The 16,160-nt window shown below is 35.8% G+C and overlaps 1 non-coding gene across 1 annotated transcript; it reads left to right on the top strand.

Annotated features, from left to right (window-relative positions):
- Positions 1-1,208: 1,208 nt before the first annotated feature.
- Positions 1,209-1,315, top strand: LOC127099415 (small nucleolar RNA R71). The gene has a single exon (XR_007793919.1). It is a non-coding gene; the product is annotated as a small nucleolar RNA R71 (small nucleolar RNA).
- The last annotated feature ends 14,845 nt before the right edge of the window (positions 1,316-16,160 follow it).

Raw genomic sequence — 16,160 nt, 5'->3', positions numbered from 1 at the left:
TGGCGCTGCACTCGGCATTAACTGTAATTGTTTCGTCATCCTCAATCTTTTTCTTATTGGATATGATTTCCTTAAGAAATTTGGCATAGGAAGGCATTTGTGTGATGGCTTCTGTAAAGGGTATCGTAATGTTTAGTTGCTTCAGAAGTTCAACAAATTTCCTAAACTGACTCACAATTTTAGAACTTTTGAGTCTTTGAGGATACGGAATGGGTGGTTTATAAGGAGGTGGAGGCACATAAGGTTTTTCTTTCTCTTCTGCCTCTTGGGTATTATCTTCTATTTCCTTTGGTTCATTCACCTGCTCAGTTGAGGTTTTATCTTAGTTTTGATACATGGCAGGGTTTTGGAGTCTTGGATCTATGGGACCGTCTATTTCTTTTCCACTCCTCAGTATTACGGAATTTGCATGTCCTTTTGGATTCGGTTGCGGCTGTCCAGGAAATGTTCCAGCTGGAGCGGCTGTAGATGCTTGATGTTGAGCCACTTGTGAAATCTGTGTTTCAAGCATTTTGTTGTGGGTGGCTAAGGCGTCTACTTTGTTCGCTAGTTGTTTGAGTTGCTCACTAGTATGTATGTTTTGGTTTAAGAAGTCTTTGTTTGTTTGAGCTTGGGTAGCTATGAATCTTTCCATCATTAATTCGAGATTTGACTTCCTAGGCATGTTAGGAGCATTATTAGCTGGCTTTTGATATCCAGGCGGAACAGCTGGTGCTTGTCTAGGTGCATACAGAGCATTGTTATTCTTATACGAGAAATTAGGATGGTTTTTCCAACCTGGGTTGTAGGTATTCTAATAGGGATTTCCTTGTGTGTAATTCACTTGATCCGTTGGGACTCCTTCTAATATTTGACATTCTTATGCAGTGTATCCAGGGTTTCCACATAACTCATAGTTTGGAGTTACAGCAGCCACGGTGGCTGCGGGTGGTATGGTCAAGTTATCTAATTTTTGAACAAGGGCATCTACCTTTGCATGAACATGGTCAAGGCTACTGATTTTGTACATTCCACCCTTAGCGTGGGACTTTTCCACTGGAGTTCGTTCACCTCCTCATTGGCAATGGTTTTGGGCCATGTTTTCAATGAGTTGATAGGCTTCGTTGTATGGCTTATCCATAAGTGCACCGCCCGCGGCAGCGTCTACTATAAGTCTTGTGTTATACAGAAGCCCATTGTAAAATGTGTGAATGATCACCCAGTCTTAGAGACCGTGACGTGGACATATCCTCATCATGTCCTTGTATCTCTCCCACGCTTCGTAGAGAGATTTCACATCTTTTTGCCTATATTCGTTGATTTGAGCTCTCAGCATAGCAGTTTTGCTCGGCGGAAAATATCGGGATAAGAAGACGTTCTTTAGTTCTTCCCATGTTGTAACGGAGTTGGAGGGCAAGGATTGCAACCAAGCCCAAGCTCTGTCTCTTAGTGAGAAAGGAAAAAGGCGCAGTCTTATCGCATCTTGTGATACACCATTCGCCTTTACAATATCTGCGTACTGCACAAAATTTGTCAGGTGTTCATTAGGATCGTCCGTAGGATTTCCAACAAATTGATGTTGTTGGACGGCTGATAATAGTGAGGGTTTCAGCTCGAAATCGTTTTGATTGATAACGGGGGCAACAATGCTGTTGTGAGGTTCTTGTTGAGACGAGTTAGCGTAGAATTTAAGAGGACGATTATGTGGTCCTTCTTCAGCCATGTTTGGTTTTTCTTCTGGTTTAGGAGGAGAGAAGATATTAGGAATATCGTACTTTTGTTGATATTCGTGTATTTGACGTATTACGTATAAGAAACGCTCTAATTCTGGGACTGGTGATGCTAAGTTATCACCTTGTGAGCGAGTACTTGGCATACAATCAGGGAAAGAAGGGAGAGTAAATTAGTTTTTATTTTTACCTTAGTCTATACCGTGCAATGAAAGAATCGCACTATTGGACTAAAATAGGTCCCCGACGACGGCGCCAAAAACTTGATGCTTGTCGTGACTATATATAAAATATAGTCTATCGGGTACTTGACTGCAAGTGCACAGTCCAGTCGCTTTAGTTTTAAAAGATATCGACCCCACAGGGACCTATGGTCAAGCTAGTGTTACTAACGTCACTATGTTTAGCTAAGGGAATGATTAGTAGAAGTTCGGGGGCAAAATAGTAAATCTAAGGGAAATGTAGTTTTAAGAAATAATTGGTGGAAGGAATCAGTATGCAACACATTAATTGTCAGGGATTCGATAAGTCACCGGTGAATAGTTTAAATGTCAAATATCTCTCAGTAGAAAATATTTATTTAAAAAGCTTTATCTCCAACTCTCGTGATTGTTGATTCGACCTATAACTTTAAGTCAGAATGTACGCTCTCGCTGTCCCATTTGAAGTTAAAATTACTTTTTGAAAATAAATAAGTTCTAATTGCTTTTAAAGTGCTCTCGCTGTTTTTAAACTCAATGCCTAATTTTTACTATCCAGCTCGAGCCTCACGCTCTCGCGATTGTTGGTTCTTACCTTAGTTAATTTCCCACTCTCGTGGCAAAATCGTATTAAATAGCTTTTCGCGCTTTTGTGATAAAGTTAATTAAATTTAGATTAAAAACTTCAGCCTAAAAGATTGTTTGAGAAAAAGAGTTTTCACCGATTATTATTAAATCCCATCTAATTAAATTGTTACATACCGATACCGGTAATTTAGCCGGACATGTTAAATAAGGCAAACACAGTGCATAAACAGATCAACATTGCGGCAAACATAATTATAATAATAATTGGGCAATAATAATAATAATTCAATAAAAACCTGGCAATCAAAGTAACAGAGTATAATGAATCTTGGAGTACTTGAGCAGTCCTCCACAAGTCGGTAGGCTTCTGCTTCTTCAATACAAATTTCTTACTAAAATTAAATAAAGTGTAGTAGTTCCCTAGTGTAGGAAACTACTACTATGGCTAACTGGAAAACGGAAAGGAAAAGGGAAAAAGGAAATTCTAAAAAGAATGGCAAATGAACTAAGGCAACGGAAATAAAGTTGCTGAAAAGAAAATAACTAAAAAGCTAGAAAGCTGTAAAAATTAATTGTAGAGCGTAAGTGTAAATGTAGGAGTTCCCAATTTTTCCCACTTTGGTCCTTTATATAGTGCTCCTTTAGGTCTTGGAGGTTGAGATATTTAAGGAAGACTTGGTTTGAATGAGGAATCCAGGGGAGTCATGCTGTTGGAGGGAATTTAGGCACGTTTGGGTGCATGTGATTGACTGTTTCAAAGTGCAGATTTTGGCCGCATGACGCTCGTCATGGGCCTGTGACGGTCTTCACAGGCTGGGTCGTGACGCTCGTCATGAATCTGTGACGGTTGTCACATCAACAAATTCTGCATTCTGGTTTTCTGCTTTTTTCTGTGCTTTCTCATCTGTTTCTTTTTCTTTTTCTTCGTTTTCTTCATTTTGCTCATTAAAGCATGGAGATTTAAATACCTGCAAAAACAACTCGGATACTTGCAGAATAATCGGGATATTAATTAAAATGATATGATCTTTGAGTGTAAATCAAGGCAAATATCTGATGTGTTTTCGCGTTATCACTATGCACCCATGTAATGTACATTGCTATTTTTGGAACTTTGATTCGAGTGTGCATTTAGCAATCATTTGGATATAAATAGAGACCCTTGTGATCATAATTAAGGACTCGGGGCGCCAACTTTGAATCCCGATCTCCAAAACCCTCTCATTCAAAAGATAACCTTTTGAATTTCCATTGGAAATTGAGTTTGAATCTCCACTATTTTGAGATTCAAATCTCCAAGAGTCATGTGCCTTTTGTTGGTTCAACTCCATTCCATCAAGTGTCCAGAGCAAGATCAAGAGAAAATGGAAGCAAGACTGTCTTCATACAGACCTGCATTAAAGGTAATTTCCATAAATTTTTATCTCTTCGATTCTCCATAATTCTTCTTGATTGTTAGTTGTCTGAAGTCCTACCAATGTAGGCAACAAGATTGATTTGCTTTGAGGTCAAATCGAAGCAACTCATATCATGATCCTCAAATTTCAACTCCTTATATCTTTTAATATACTTGGAGTTAGGAGAAATTGAGGCCAGATTCGAGCTCCTGGGCATTTTTACTTTAAATTGATGTCTTCCTTTTTTATTTTGGTGATGGTTGAGAGTGAACCGGTACGGTGACGCTCACCGGAGAAGGAGATCGAAGCTCTGGCTACGGTGGTGTGTTGGCACTCATCCGAACCACATGATCCTTTTGTATGTTCTAATCTCACGCGTTGGTTTTGATTACCATCCTTGCAGCGCTTTGACTTTAGTCCATGATGGAACGCGCGCTGAGGATCACTTGATCTGCCACCTCAATTAATGAGGGAGATCAAGTGGTCCACGTTTTTTTCTATTTTTTGATTTTTCTTTTATTTGGTTTATCTTCATTAATTCATATTAATTTTAATATTGATCCCAAAAATATGAGAGTTTCACCAAAAAATTTCAAATAAATCCCTCTTTCATTTTCTGAATTAAAGTTATATTTTGGATTATTATTAATATTTTTCATGATCTAATTGTTTTTGTGAATATTTTTAATTGTTTAAAAATAATTTTAAGTTTCCAAAAATTATGAATTTTTTTCTCCAAGGTCCTTTGACCTTGTTTGCCCTATGATAAATCTCATGGCCATTTCTTTGGTGTTTTGATGAGGTTTTAGGATTTTGATAAACCATAATTTAATTTAATGCATATTTTAATTGCTTTTAATTGTTTAATTGCAAAATAAATTGTGTTGAGCTTTTGATATTGACTTGTTGAGTTTGACTTGGGTTGTTGGGCCTTGGTCAATGTTGATTTGACTTTGTTGAGTTAAAATCATTGGATTTAGGGGATTGATGAAATGTACATTTCATCTACCAAAATGAATGAATGATTTTAATTTGACAAAAGTCCTCCTTTGACCAATTTGTGTTGATTCCATTTCCCCTCCCTCTTCATCTCAATCCCATTCTCTTCTCATTCATGTCATGGACCTATGCTATCTCTATATCCTAGGGCTAGTTGATTGCAAAATCAACATAAGTGTGGATGAGATTAGGTCCACCCCTTTTTGCATATTCTTTTAAGTGTGGTATGTTTTAGGAGTATGGTTCATAAAACCATATCTCTAACATACATTAACACAAAAATTTCTATTACCCGGCCTCAAATAGTTGAGACTTCTACATAAGTTCAATTGCGATTGCTTAACATAGAGCTAAATTTGTGACACAAAAGGCATAACATTCTAGTAAGTGAGATTGTAAGTCTCCCCTCTTTCATGGTATTGTGTGGAAACTTGACCTTTTTTCCTTCCTTTGGAAGATGTCTTGGTTCAAGGATCCATGCTTGTGAATAGTGGGTTGAGTATTCTCCAAAGAATGACTTAAATATCAAAAGCAAAAGCAATACTAACTTCTAATCAACTAACTACTAGCATTTAATTTCAAGCCATTTACTTTTATGCACTTTAATTTGAAGTCTTTATTCATTTGCCATTATTCATACCATTTAACTTGTTTAGTTTAATGCCCTTTTCACTTTTCTCACTTGAGCCATAATTTATGATTATATTGTGATTGTGTATACTTGTTTGTGTTTGTGGTCCTTTAACATTAATGTACATAATAAGAACAAAAACCCTAAAAGACATTTGTGTGGACTGTTGGATTTGATATGAGACATTAGACTTAGAATTAGGCAGCATTCCCTATGCAAAAGGACTTGGCCAATGCCAACTTTCATGAAACCAAATTCTTGTGAAGTGAACTTTCATCTGATGCAAGTATTGAGATCCCTTCTAAGTTTATCTGCAACATGGTCTAATTGAACTTTCATCTGATGCAAGTATTGAGATCCCTATCTATGAAGTCATCTAATACATGGGAGATTCTGAAGAAGATCATGGAGTTGCTAAGCTTGGATGTGGCTATCTTTATTTGATGTCGTGCTCTTCATCTTGGTGTTTGTGTATTGTTATTGCTTGATTCTAAATTCTAAGAGAAATTTGGGTTTCTATATTATCGCACCTCACAAATGATGATAATGCGATCCCTCGCGATAGCACGCGGAAAAATGTTCGAAACAGAGTCACCACCGAACTTTATTTATTCCAATGAAGGAATAGGAAAATATCGAGAAAACCTCTAAGAAAAAGAATAATGGTCGTCGCAACCATATTCGGGTTCGGGAGTCGATTACGCAAGGGGAAGGTATTAGCACCCCTCACGTCCGTTGTACTCAACGGGAACCTTTTTGTCTGATTTTGCTATTTGACTGTTAATTGATTGTTATTTGCTTGCTTCGAGTAATTAGAATTGATGATAGATATGGATGAAGACCTCAGGAGGGAAAATGGGAGGTTTTTTATTAGTGTGCTCGCGAAGATACAGCAATCTCCTGCCTACGTATCCTTATAGTGCAATAAGGAAATCAGGGCATTCGTAGTTCGGGCTACTACGAATATTTGGTGTGTTTTGTTTTGATGAACGACTGTGTAGGTCGGCGTTCTAACGGCTAAACGCTGGCGTTGTCTACTCTCGGTGGAGGCTCTAACACTGGTTTGTCGTGCGCATTAGAAAGGATTGACAATGTTCTTTTTGAAAGGGTTTTGGTCACGCGGGGGTGACGAGTTGATTTGATGTGTTTGGGTGTTTTGGTTTCGATCGCTCGGGGGCGAGAAGTTAGTTTGATTTGTTTTGAGATGTTTTTGAAGAACGACGAAAGATTAAGCAATGTGGTGTTCACCAATCGTCCAATTCTTTCGAGGAGTAATAAGGCGTCCGCCTTCTATTCCTTTTTCGTTCGAATTATTTTGAAAGTTTGTTTGTGGATGTTGAATATGCACGGTAGTGAGGCGTACGCCCCCTACTTGCTTATCCAAAGAATAATGAGGCGTACACCACCTATTCTCTTATCCAAGTTTAATTAGCGTATTTTAGTCGGAAGTCGATAATTTGTGCAATATGGCGTACGCCAATTATTCAAATAATCGAGAGATGGCGAGGCGTACGCCTCTCATCTTTTATCATCCGAGGTTTAATTTAAGAAAGACATGTTTATATGTTTGTATTTGATTTGCAAAGATAGTTTGAATTTATTCGATTGTGTTTTAAATTGATGACGAAGATTCGAGCAATGTGGCGTACGCCAATTATTCGAATAATCGAAAGATAGTGAGGCGTACGCCTCCTATCCTCTTTTCATCTGAAATATGGAATTAAAAGGATTTGGAATTTGTATTGATTTAGAAAATGTGATTTGAAATTGTATGATTATTAGGGTTTTATTTGAATGACAAAAATCCGAGCAATATGGCGTACGCCAATTATTCGAATAATCGAGGGATAATGAAGCGGATGCTCACTATTCCCCTTTTCATCCAAAATATGGAATTAAAAGGATTTGGAATATGTAGAAATGATTTGAAATTGTGTGATTTAGGTTTAATCGGGTGACAAGAACTCGCACAATATGGCGTACGCCAATTATTCGAGTAATTGAGAAATAGTGAAGCGTACGCTTCCTATCTCCTTTTCATCCCAAACTTATGTTAAGAGAAAATCCTTTAAAAGTTAAATGGTTTGAAAATTGATTTGAATTTGTGTTATATTTTGATTTTGAAAAGTGATTTGAATATTGTGTGATTTAAGATTTAATCGGGTGACAAGAACTCGCGCAATATGGCGTACGCCAATTATTCGAGTAATTGAGAAATAGTGAAGCGTACGCTTCCTATCTCCTTTTCATCCCAAGTTTATGTTTAAGAGAAAATTCTTTTGAAATTGAGTTGGTTTGGAAAATGGTTTGAGTTCATGTTTATGAATGAAATGAATTTTGTTTTGTGTATTATTTCATCTACTCGATTAATCAATAACCAAGTAGGTTTCATTGTAAGGAAGCCCAGAGTAAGCTATGTGAGGTTGATGGCGATGCGAAGAGCAATCGACTTACAAGGGTGTTTGAAAGTGGGCTCGATATTTAAATCGAGAATTGTATGATTTATGCTTTTTGAAATTGGTTTGTGTTGTTGATGAATTAATATTGAATAAAATTGAAAATGATTTATGAAGTGATGATGATATGAAATAATTTTTTTGTTTGAAATAATGTGAAGTTGTGAGAGTGGGAAGAATCGATCAATTTCTTTTTAACAAAATTAATTTATTAAAATTTGATTAAATCGATTAATTGAATTAATTAAAATTAATTATCAAAATTATTTAATTAAATCAAATAATTAAGTTAATTAAAATTGATTAATTAAACTAATTAAAGATTTTAATCAATTTAATTGAATCAAAAGAGAAAGAATGTTTGATTTATTTGTTTGAATTGAGCCGGTGTGCTCAAACCGGTTTGTACATAGCGACCAAGGCATTAAAAAGTCGTATGTGAGATCTAAACGCGGTGAAGTCGTACAATTGATTTATGGACATTTGGCGGTAAATTGACATGAGATTGTCGAATCCACATTTTTAATTCGATTTAATCATGATGAAATGAAAATGAAATAAACAGTCAGTAACATCATCAAATTACATTTGCATAGCTGAAAAAAATATTTACAAAAAACATTAATGGGCCTGATATAGATCATGGAACCCAAGAGTTAATCTGAATTTTCATCATCTAACAATAGTTGTAGAAATAGAAAAAAAAGAGACGCAATAGAGCCAGAAACAACCCCCCCTGAATCCGTATTAACATTCAGGAAGAAACAAAACAAACTAGCACGGGAACCTCATTCTCGAAACTCAAGTAACAACGCGAGAGAAAAAACGAAAGGGATTCATGCGAGAATTATGTTACTCGAAACAAACAGCAACACAAGCATTAATATCCAATGAATTTTAAACAAAAACTAATCCATCCAAACATCATCCTTAACTTGAACTCAACATCAACTTCCTAAGGTAATAGATACATAACCAGAATAGACGCAACAAAAAAGGTTAATCGTGCTAGTTTCCAGAACCCGTGATTTCAATGAAATTGAAATTAAAAATGAAATCGTAACAGCACACAAACACAACTCATACACGACATCATCTAAATTAAAGTAGCTATAACGAACTGAAAACCATAATAACAACAACAGATACACAACAGAATTTTCCCAAATACACCCACCAACTCTCAATAACCAAGCTATGGCAAATGACAGTGAATTTCGTAACAGCCTAGCCAAAACAACTACATGATTAAAGCCAAACCAACATAAAGTAATGGTCATGTTTGAAGAGAGCTTGAGATCGTTACCGCAATGACGAGCCGGTGTTGCTGATGTGCCGGCTATTGCTTAAACAGAATAGAATCGATTACGGCGATTCGCTTTGCATTGACATTATTGTTGCAAATTGGGATTGCCACTGCGTGATGATGACCGAGCCATTGATGTTGTCGTAAGCGTCTCTGGTATGTGGAAACGGAGTCGAAAGGAAATCCTCGGTGATGACGGAGCAGATCCAGTACGAACAGAGGCGAGGGGATTTGAGATTCACGTTTCCATGACGGTTGAGCTGGTGGTGGATGGGTATGTTACGGTTGTAAGGGTGCGATTGTTCGTGGTGCGTCGGCGGTGGATATGTTATCGGTGGACGGTTGGGGTTTTGACGGTGGGGATTTTGAAGGTTGCTGCTGTTGTCGGTTTTTGAAGGTGAAGAGCGGATCGTTGTGGGTGGTTGAGACGGAGGATGGCGGAATGGTTTCGTAGAAAGGTTTGAAGAGGTTTTGTGGTTGATGAAGAGGTTTTGTGGTTGATGAAGAGGAGGAGGCGAGGGTTTATGTGAGGGAGATGTTGAGAGAGGATTTTCTGTGGGTTTTTTTTGAGGGATTGTGTGAGAGGATAGGGTGAAGAATGAATTGTGAGGTTGTTGTTGTAGGTGAGCTAAGTGTGAGAGAATGAGTGACGTGAGGTAGGGGAGAGAGAGTCTGAGAGAGATTTGTTTTTGTTAGTGGATTGTGAGTGGAAATTTTGGAGAGTGAGTGGAAAAAATATGCTGAGGGAAGGACGCGTGGAAGAGAGACGTTATGGATTGAGATCTTTTTCAGATTTGAGAGAGAGTGGAGGATCCAATGCAAAAATATTTTCCATAACTATTATTCATTTAAAAAATAAATCATAAAAAACTAACTAATATTTAATTTAAACACATTCTAATTTATTTTAATTAAATATCTAACCAAAAATATTGACCTATTAAAAATAGAAATCAAGTACAAATTTGTTCGAAAAAATGAACCGGTCACACTAAAATTGTCAGGACAAAACATACTTATTAAAAAAATACAGTCTTTCCTCAAATTATGAAATAATTTTGCACCAATTAAAAGGCTCAGGCGGTTCAAGATATAACCGAAACAACACTGTTGATTTTGCCTGTTCTCGAGAAATGATTCAACTGATTGGTCTGTATTCTCAATAAATTCATTCTGACTGACATTTTAGGTGTTATTCATGATGCAATGTATGTCATGCTATGTGTTGCACCCCAAAATTTTCCCTCTATTTTTAACTCTAACCAATTTTTTTTATTTCACATTCATTTGCATCATCTTCATAGCATAACATTTTTTTCTGTCTTAATATTAGCCGGAATAATTTCTCGGAATTTACAAACAGACGGGTCAAATTAACTTTTTAACTGTGCCTAAAATTAGTCAACGAAAAAATGTCAAGTTTAAGTTTGCAAATGTCGATAACATTAATCTGCGATTCACGTGGTTTAATTTGACATGCTAAAAATATTTTTACGACTATTTTTGGTCATATGTTGATCAGTCTGAGCAGTTTAAACGGTCATAATTTTTATTTCAAAATCCGACCAAACGCTGTATTTTTCCGAGTCATTTATTTCGCCCTGATTATTTTGACGTGTTCATTTTATTTTTCGAGCATTTGGTGCCCGACTTTTATTTTTGTGAGTCTATTTATTTTATATTGGGTCTAGAATAAATAAATAGGTTAATTAGTTTTTATTTTAATTTTAACTATTTTAATTATTTAACTTTATTCAGTTTTAATTTAATATTGGGTTTCAAAATAAACTTAGGCCCATTATCATTAACCTAATTTGTTCCTATATATATTTACTAGCACGACTGATAGAGAGAGGCCAAAAAGACAGAACAAAAAAGAGAAACTGAGAGTGGCTGATCTATACTATCGTACACACAGTTTGGTAATAGTTTATATATGATATATACGTTATCTATTTTGTTGATATATTTGATTATGTTTTCGGATCGGATCGTGTCAATACGCCGTTTTCACATATACGTGTATGAGGCGTGACATTTGTGTTATCCGATCCAGTTGCGATGATCGCAATTTTGCGCTAGCAACGCCGTTGTTTTTTTAATTCATTATATATATATATATATATATATATATATATATATATATATATATATATATATATATATATATATATATATATATATATATATATATATATATATATATATATATATATATATATATATATATATATATATATATATATATATATATATATACATATATTTAGATCTGCACATTTTTTTTTCATAACTAACTACCCTGATTTTTCCTAAACCCTGACAATTTCGCCACAAACTCTAAATTTCAAACCTAAAACTTTAACCGTGTTGTTTCCTCTAAACCATAAACCTTTTCTTAAACCTTAACAAACCTTATTATTATTTCCTATTTTCGCTCATATTTATGTTATTCATACACTGTAATTGCTTCGCCCTTGTAATATTTTAAGTTTTAACTTGTAATATTTTCAGTTTTACTTTTCGCCATCTTTATTATGTAACTGCACCAAAGCGTTGTAATAATTAGGGTTTTATTTTCTGCCATTGATTTTCTGGCATTTTATTTTTCTGCCATTTATTTTTCTGCCATTTAAATTCCTGCCATTGATCCTATATTAACTGCGTGGTTTAGTAATGTAGGGTGTGAAAACCTACTAAATTAATTATTTAATATTTTTCTATAACCTTTATTTTTTTTTGTAAATAAATAATAAATACTAACTATTTTAATAACTTTTTTTTATGAGTTTAATTGAAATACACTGACAGTATAAAAAGATTTTACACCGTCAGTTAATCATAGACGTCGGATATTAAAAGAAATTTGACTTTTATTTTAAAAATCTATAAAGTAATACAAACGGATGATGGTGATGAATCGATGGTGTAAAACTTTTTACACTGACAGTGTATAGTAATTAATCTCTTTTTTTATTACTTACTTATAATAATAAATCCTTATATATTTTATAAATAAAATCTAATTGACCATTTTTCTAATTGAATAATAATAATAAACCTATTAATCTAATAATTTGATATTTTCTATAACCTTTATTTATTTTATAAATAACAAACTTAATATTTTTCATATAACTCTTTTATTTTATAATTTGTACATTAATATATTTTAAATTCTTTTATTATTACTAATTTATTTTAAACTCATATTTTTCTAATAACTTCTAAAAAAATCTAACTTGTCTAACCTAAAATAATTTCTTTTAAAATTCTAACCTTTTTATTATCACTTTATTATTACTGTTATTTTATTATTGCTTTATTACCATTGTTTATTTATTATTTTATTATTATTTGCTTTTATCTATTCTATTTTGGATTCATTATTTTCCTTATTTTAATTTTGTTTTATTTACAATATTAGGAACAAATGTATAGGTTGTAAATTTATTCTTTCTCGCCTGATTATTATGTATCTGTCCCATAGCCATGTAATAGTTTAGGAATTTATTTTTCTTGCTTTTATTTTTGTAAATATTTATTGCGTGGTTAGTAATTTAGGGAGTGCAAAAAACTAATTGTAAATAATTGAACTTAGAAAATTAAATTCAAGACAAATATCTGAAAAATAACACTCACACACGTAAGTCGATCTTTGACCGCCATCTGTACTTCCTAGGGTATTCCTCTTGGTTGCCTTCTTTAAATGGTCAAGTCCCTCGAAAATAGGGGTGTCTTAAGCAAAGTCCCTTCAAACAGAAAAATCATCAAGTCCCTATAAACTTAAAAGATCAAGTCCTACGAGGTTGCCTACGATATAATGATTTTGTCCCTTCGGTAAATATGATGATAGTCCCTACGAGTTGCTAAAGACACCCCTTATGTTGCCTTCATTGACCATACGATGACCCTACGCCCGTCCCTTAAACACATCCAAGGTAATGACTACCTATTCCTTAATAATAGGGACAGTCTTACCATTGAAAGAATATACGAGAACACGAAAGACTTAATCTAGGGTAGGTATCTCATAGTTACTTGCTCACACTTTTCAAAATTACTTTTACACCTCACAATTTCTAAACTAGGCTTTGTATACACCCATACGAGGGTCATTACTAAGTACTTAAAGAAATTTTTCTAATCACACACTACACTCTTGCAAACAAACAAAGTGAGCTAAGTAACTAAGAGCCCATGGATAACCATGGATATAAAGGGTGCTAATACCTTCCCTTTGTATAACCTACCCCCCGAACTCAAAATCTTTTTAAGGTATTTCCTGTTCTTTTATGTCCTTTCCTTTTGGATAAAATAAAAGTCGGTGGCGACTCTTGCTATCCGCAACATTGAACTAAAGTCAGTTCTCCCACCGTGTTACAGAACTGGCGACTCTGCTAGGGATTTAATAAAAGAGGGGTACCCTTAGGAATTAGATCACTTTAAAATTGTTTGCCTTGTTTGCTTTATACTTATCTGTTGGGTGCTCTTATGTGTGAAAGACCCTAACCCGGATCTAGTGTACCTTAGGTAAATCGCAATAGACCAAGGAAACTGTACGGCGTATATCGATATGGTTGATCTGGTGGCCATAGTTAGTGTGACTTCTTGGTTGGTGCTTATGTTCCTTAAGCAAGTTGAGGATAATATGAGGCTGCCATATGTTGTCAATACACTAACTGACTTTTAGAACCCTAGTCATCCCATCTTGGCCTTTAGAAAGTAGTGAGATAATCGGCTTTGGTGAAGACTGAAGTTGGTTGATACTCGATACTACACTCATTGAGATCCTAAACTTGGAGGGTTTTGGTTGGCAAGTAAGTTGCCTACTGAACAACCACCCTTGTGAAGGATCAATGATTTTGAGATCCCTTAGAACCTGGTTACTTTTGTAGGACAGGATGAATCAACTAAACTTCAGGGGAGGGTACTTACCTTTAAACCTCATGCAAGCCTTCAAACCTAGGGCTATTGTGTGACTTGTTTGTGTGTGCCACATGTTTGTGATTGAGCATAACATCATAGCATCATCATGCATCATAAGCATAGCATTTTCACTAACCATTTCAAGGACCAAAGGATTTATATTTATTGCAGGTCATGGCTTCTGCTCGTAGGAATACTATCCGGATCAACTTTGTAGGAATACCTCCTAAGCTTAAGGAATTGGTCTCTCAAGTTTCTGAAAACTCCCAGTTCATCAAGAGGCATGGTCACCTACTGGATCTAGTCACTTCAAGGTTCAATGAAGACATGATGAGTGTCCTGTTTCAGTTCTTTGACCCTAAACATCATTGCTTCACATTTCCCGACTATCAGCTGGTTCCTACAATGGAAGAGTTCTCCAAGCTTCTGGGTATACCTATTCTTGATCAGAAACCCTTCACAGGCTTGGAAAAAGAGCCTAAACCTGAAGTCATTGCTGCAGCCTTACATTTAAAGAAATCAGACATTGTCCTAGAAACAAGGAGTGGAGTTAAGGGTATTCTTGCTAAGGTATTGATGGAGAAAGCTCAAGTATTCCTGAAGGCTATGAGTTATGATGCTTTTGAGGAGATCTTAGCCCTATTAATTTATGGCTTAGTATTGTTCCCCAATCCAGACCAGTTCATAGACGTACACGCCATCAACATATTTCTGACTCGCAATCCAGTGCCTACATTACTTGGAGACATCTTACACTCTCTTCATACCCGTACTACGAAGGCACAAGGAACTCTGATGTGTTGCATACCTCTATTATCTAGGTGGTTTATTTCTCACCTTCCTCGATCAGTGATGAAGAATGAACAAGGGTTCAGGTGGTCCAAGAGGATTATGTCACTTTCTCATTCAGATATTCATTGGTGCTCTAGATCTATGGAGAATGTTACCATCATTGACCGTTGTGGGGAGTTCCCTAATGTGCCACTCCTTGGCATAAGAGGGGGCATTACCTACAACCCTTCTTTAGCTCTACGTCAGTTTGGTTACGCTCGGACTGATGGTCCTCATGACATGCTTATTCAGGGTATTGTGTTCGACTACGACAACGATCTTCAAGGTTACCGTCAAAGGTTCATACGAGCATGGGGTAAAGTGAACAAGGTTGACAGCAAGACTCTGGAACCCAAGTACACTATTCCTATGGAACCATATCTCAGATGGGTACGATCTCGTGCTCAGACTCTTATGATGCCATATCCTGCTATCCTGCCAGTTACCATGGAGCCTGTTGCTGAAGGAGATACTTCTTACATCATTCTTCATCCAGACATGCCCACTGACATGGAAGAGTTACAGAGGTCCTGGATCCAGTTGAAGGAGCAAAGAGATACTTTTGAGACTCATTATAAGGCAAGTCAGGAAAGAATCCTGGAGCTAACAAAACAACTTCACGAGGAGCGGAATCTCAACTCATACCTCAACACAAAGAGGAAACGTCTGTGGGAGACTTAAAACCCCATTTTTTGTATTCATTTCATTTTTTGTAAGCCCAAGGGGCAAACAAGTTTATTACTAATAAAAGTTTACTTTTTGGTGGTTTAAACAAATTTAAATCCTACGGTCCTTGAAAACATTGCATAAGCATCTACATACCATATTATTGCATCACAGGTTTCTTATGAACAGGTATCTTATCTTCTCGCTGTTTACCTCAGCAGAAATGGCTCTTGAACAGACTGTCAAGATCACTTCCAAGGGTCCTATCAAAATTACTGCTGAAGGCCTGGTGAAGACTGTTGCTGAAGTTAGAGTGCCTCCCATGATTATTACCACTCCTGGCCCTATTCCTTATACTTCTGATAAAGCTATACCCTAGAATTACGGTTCTGATGTTTATATCCATGGTGTTAAGCAGGAACCTTTGACTGATACACCTGTTACTGAT

This window comes from Lathyrus oleraceus, chromosome 6 (assembly GCF_024323335.1).
Source record: "Lathyrus oleraceus cultivar Zhongwan6 chromosome 6, CAAS_Psat_ZW6_1.0, whole genome shotgun sequence".
NCBI classification, from domain to species: Eukaryota; Viridiplantae; Streptophyta; class Magnoliopsida; order Fabales; family Fabaceae; genus Lathyrus; species Lathyrus oleraceus.
This window is presented reverse-complemented; position numbering and strand designations above follow the sequence as displayed.